The sequence below is a fragment of the Leptidea sinapis genome, chromosome 2, assembly GCF_905404315.1.
Source record: "Leptidea sinapis chromosome 2, ilLepSina1.1, whole genome shotgun sequence".
NCBI lineage: Eukaryota > Metazoa > Arthropoda > Insecta > Lepidoptera > Pieridae > Leptidea > Leptidea sinapis.
In genome coordinates this window covers 23,696,757-23,702,756 of record NC_066266.1, presented here as the reverse complement: position 1 = coordinate 23,702,756, position 6,000 = coordinate 23,696,757, and positions in this window count along the sequence as shown.

Below are 6,000 nucleotides of genomic sequence, written 5' to 3'. Positions count from 1 at the left end.
CATTTCTGGACAGATTTAAAAAAAAAATCGAACTCATCGAAAGCTTTCGAAATTTTTTAGGTTATTATCGAGGCAGAATTTTGAATTTCGACGTGATTCAATTATTATAATTAAAAACAAACATGATTTACAAATTATTCTTAATTAGCACGCGCTATTTATATTTATTAAAAATTGAACATAGATTGGTTTAGATTAATTTTGTTTTGTTTTTGTACACAGACTTAGTTTACCTCATAGAATAATAGAGACACTAGAGGGCTCAACTCAAGAGGGCAATGTCAATTAATTTGTAGAATAAACTGAGACAGGGAAAACATGAAAATTGTAATCGGACTTGTCGAACATAACCTTAAAATATATTTATCACTCACCATCTATATTTGTTACTGGAACTACTGCTGCCCTCGTCCTTTTGAGACTTATTACAAGATTGATTGCTGTGGCCAGTGTTGCCAGCATCTCGAGAATGGTCTTCATTTTTTCTTGACTGAATAAAAAATAAACTCCAAATACATACAAGCAATCATATGAGTCTCCCAGGGGGATAGGTAGATATAGTGACCTCCATAATCTATGGTCTATGATATAATATGAGTGGCTCCTACTAGTATAAATTCCAAGGAGGTGGCTTTAAACTTGTGAATTCTTTATAATTCTATGCAATTACTTATTTTTTAAAGTGATAATCCTCACTTCTGGGATTAATTATTACACTAATTAAATTTTAAAATAAAATTTGTGAACGATGCGGCACTCGAACCCACAACCTCTCACGTTACGTGCAAGCGCTCTTCCAACTGAGCTATCATTTCGAGTGGCGTATATATCTTTGATAAATCTTGTTCAACTCTAAGGTTGTAGCGTTATCTACAGGATCTACTTGATAACCTGCTCAACTCTAATAACAATATTTGCATATTAGGAAAATGACTCGAGATGTCGCACTTTCAAATATAAACTATTTATTATTAATTGCTACAATTATTAGGGTTTAACTTTATGTCTTATATAAGATTTATCAACGATATGTCACTAGAACGGTTGCCTCAGAGGAAGAGCGCTCGCACGGAACGTTCATAAGTTTTTTTTTTTTCAATTTCAATTGAATTATTAATTCTGTCCTTTATAACAGACCACCCCCACCAATTCCCTCACAAATGTTTGAATAAGGTAAGGACAAGCAACCTGATGGGTGATGGGTGGTTGTGATCTCTTGCAATACCAGAGGAATGAAAGGAGTGTTGCCAGTCCTTTAGAAAAGGTATGTTTTTTTGAAGGTACCCATATTGAATAGTCCTGGAAACACCTCACAAGGAAGCTCATTCTACAGCTTGAGTGCATGTGGAAGAAAGTTCCATGAAAACGCCACTGTGTTGGAATGCCATACAGCCAGATGGTGGGAATGATAAATATACTTTTATCAATCATCCTATAAGCATATATTAATCATAATAATTATTATTATGTTCATACCTTGTTATGAGCAAATGACACATTGAGCTTCAGTGGTTCGGTCTTGTTCAACTTCATCAGAGCCAACTTTGCTTCCCTGCAATATAAAATTAAACGAATTAATCTCCGTACTAAATTAGCTCTTCATTATTATTTTATAATCTGTTCAGTGTAGTTAATGCTACTTTGATAAATGTATGCAAGGAGCTAGTTTGACCAATTGTTTATTTCAACCGTAGTATGTTGTCATTTACAATTGTCCAATAAAGGAGGATGGCTAGAATGGACCCACATAATTTAAAAATTAAGAAAGCATCACACCAGTACAAGTTTATACTAATTATAAACTTAAGTTTACACAAAAAGAAATTGAGGCGCTAAGATGTGGGACTCAAAAGAAATAAATTATTATAATTTATTAAAAAATAAGTCATCTTGCACTAACGGAACGTTTTGCGCAATTGTCATCTACATTTTTTTGATATGACAGTGATTTTTTTATATGGATATTACGAAACCATCAAGTTAGATAAGATGGTTACTGAACAGTAGTAATTCAAAATAAGATTCAACAAGAGATCTTTAAAAGATTCGATACCTGCTTGAAAAACGAATGAATTGTGAAATCTGAATTATTAGCTGCTGGCCAACCTTTCTCATATACATAATATTATCTTTTAGCAGACAGTAATTAGGCATAGACATAAAAGACACAAATTATTGATTGAACAATAAATACTGTTTAATTAGGTTATATTTTACTTTTAGGTACCTATATTTTTTTCCCCTAATTTTACACTCCCACTCGGATTTTAAAGGGGACTACTTCATGGAGTGCTGTTTAAAACAACTTGAGAGAAAGGATAGTTTTTTTATTTCGATTTGGGACCCATATTTATTTTAATGTCCAATATTTGTTTTGTATGCACATATTTTCTATGAGAATTGATAGATATTAACATATGGTTTACAGTTCTGCTGTGAAACAATTTCATTCACATCATAACAACAGGGAGCATATTTTACGAAATAATTCTTGATGTTATGAAATATTATTGACAAATTTTATAAAAAATAGTATTAATTAAATATGTACAGAACATCTGTCGGGGGAGTACAAAGTAAAAAATAATAATGTGTTGTGATAGACAAACTGGAAAAAACTATTTTTCATTTTAATTTGCTTAATAATGATACCAATGCCATTGGCTTTAAATACGAGTGGTTATGGCAAGGGACTATGCAATAGTAACAACACACATATGATGATTTTTGTAAATAACCTCAGTCCATTTTTTTTATGGAATATGAGGACAAACGAGCGTACGGGTCACCTGTTGTTAAGTGATCACCGCCGCCCACAATCTCTTGCAACACCAGAGGAATCACAAGAGCGTTGCCGGCCTTTAAGGAAGGTGTACGCGCTTTTTTTGGAGGTACCCATATCATATCGTCCCTGAAGCTCATTCCACAGCTTCGTAGTGCCTGGAAGAAAGCTCCTTGAAAATTCATAACCTCAATAGTACAATGGTACAGAGAAAAAGAAATATAGAAAATTATAATTACCTATCTGATTTAAATCCAACAATTGCAAAACGTTTCTTAACATCTCTGCTGAGGAATAGATGCACTATGTTGCCAAACTTGGAGAATGCCATCCGGAGACCATCCTCACTCAGACCGACGGCAATATTTGTGACATACAACTTGGTATGACTCATTTCAACTCCCCCACTGTTAATACAACATTTACAATTAAAATTTCAGAAATGCCGCATTAATCATCACTCATACGAACTAGGAATTGTTGTTGATCACATGATAGTTATTTGAACAGAGTGCAGTTCTTATATTTGTTTTACTCATGCAATGACTGAGTTATGGTCAATTGCTAGATAATCACATTCAAATGCAAAATTTGATGTTTGTTTCCAATGAACTCCTAAACTAATGAACAGATTTACGGAACGGGATTACTTCATGGAGTGCAGTTTAGTCCAACTTGTGAGATGGGATAGTTTTTTATTTCGATTTGGGACCCATAATTATTTTTATTTCTAATACTAGCTGACCCAACAGACATTGTTCTGTTCATAATAAAAAAAAAACTTGGAATTTTGTATTATCCATTCTTAGCTGACTTTTACTTGGTGAAATGTTGTGATGAGTGGCTAAATACGTGGAAATCTCTTTTGTATATATAAATTTGTTTTGTATGGACATATTTTCTATGAGAGAATTTATTGACACACGGTTTGACAGTTCTGCTGTGAAACAATTTCATTATAACAACCGGGGAGCATATTTTATAAAATAATTCTTGATGTTATGATATATGTTATAATATATGTTCACAAAAATCGTCACCTTTTTGCTCTTAATAGTGATTTTCATTATTATAACACTAGAAATAAGGGATTGCTTGTAACTAATTCTAGTAGGCTTCATAAGATACATAATAGCTTTAAGGGTAAATGTATACACTTCTACAATAAAGTCCCAGCCACTGTTCAGGCATTGTCTATAAATAAATTTAAATGTTTTATAAAAAAATGGCTCTGTCGTAAATCCTATTACTCCACTGCTGAATATCTAAATGATCGGACAGCCTGGGACTAGATTGTGATTATTTTATAGCAACTGTACAATATTGTATATTTTTATTGAAAAGAGCGCAAAAAAAAAGAATGCTGGGAGAGTTTCTTGCGCCGCTTCTTCTCTCTCAGAGCGCCATTTGTTTCCGAAGCGGTAGTAGTATCTAGTAGTATAAGAAATGACATCAAAAATAATTCTAAAGGAATCAATTTTGAGAAAATAAATGCCTTTTATGCCTTTTATGAAATATTATTGACAAATTCATAATAAAAACAGTATTTTATTTATTACTAGCTGACCCAGCAAACGTTGTATTGCCGATATTAAAATCGCGATACAAAAGTAACTGTTGATCGTAGATTGGTGAAAATTTGATGTTGTATGTATTTTTTAATGTTGACTCATAATCAAATAAATTTAAAAAAAATGTCAAAATAATTTAAAAAAAAAATTGGCGTGGACCACCCTTAACATTTAGGGGGATGAAAAATAGATGTTATCTGATTCTCAGACCTACCCAATATGCACTCAAAATTTCATGTGAATCCGTCAAGCCGTTTCGAAGGAGTTTAACTACAAACACTGCGACATGATAATTTTATATATTAGATGTACAGCACAACATCTGTTGTGACAGCTAGGTAATGTAAAATAAACAACTACACTCATAATCACAGTCAGAAATTGTCTCAATCAAAACTCTGCCTATGCTGCTATCAGGCAAAGTTTTCGCCATGCAATGTCAAAAGTTTCAGTGAAAAACTGTCCAAATAACAGCATATTATCAAAACTTAAAAACTTGTTTGTTTACAACTTTCAACAATAAACTACTGACTGTAACTATCTTTATATATAAAAATTAATTGCTGTTCGTTAGTCTCGCTAAAACTCGAGAGCGGCTGGACCGGTTTGGGTAATTTTGGTCTTGAATTATTTGTGGAAGTCCAGAGAAGGTTTAAAAGGTGAATAAATATGATTATGTTCGGAATTTAAAAAAATATCAACAATTTTGTTTTATCATTTGATGTGTCACCCGTCGTTCAGACATCAAATTGAAGGAATAGTTTAAAATGAATAAATAATTAGAATCTTTGTATCTGTCTACCTTTCTCAGGAGGTAAAGACAAACTTAATTTTAGCTACCTATAGTTGGTAGATTAACTACAGTTGATGATGATACTAAGATGGCAATACAACGTTTGCTGGGTTAGCTAGTAATGTTATAAAAATTATAAACATCATAATAAATTTTACTTTTAGTGTAGAAATATAATTTAAATTGTAATTGTAGATGTAGCTAGTATTTGTATATCATAGTCACTGTCCGTGCTGCCAAACATGGTGCCCACTAAAAATTAGTAACAAGCAATGGCTTGGCAACACTAAAGTGATTGCACTGCTCCTGTTATTCGTAATTCTTCGTAATCTTATTGTTCTTTTTTTTTTGTTTCAATTTCACCAAGTCCATTTTAATAATATTTTTAGTTTAGTTTGCATATATATATATAGTATTAGTTTACATATTATTTTGAAATTACTTTCTTGTTAAAGGTTCCTTTTTTATATTATAAATTATGACATATTTTAAGTAATGTAAATTTGTTGCCAATAAAGTTTATTATAAGTAATAAAAAGGATGGAGTATTGTATTTCAGGTAAGTGCTCATTTTGAACAGAAATTGTTTATTACAGAATAACAATTTAGTTCTCCAAATTAATTAATTTTCATTGGAATCAGCTTACTTAGTATCCTCGTCCTGATAGTGACCATTTTGTGATGAATTGTTGTAGTTGTCCCTCATTGGATCCCAATCCTTTGTTGACATTCTATTACGCGCCATCACTGAAAATTCAATATATTTAACTACTCAGAGATGATAATTGAACTGACATAGCAGTGTTAAACATTTATAGACTCAGTGGTCACTTATAGACAAATATGGAGTAGTA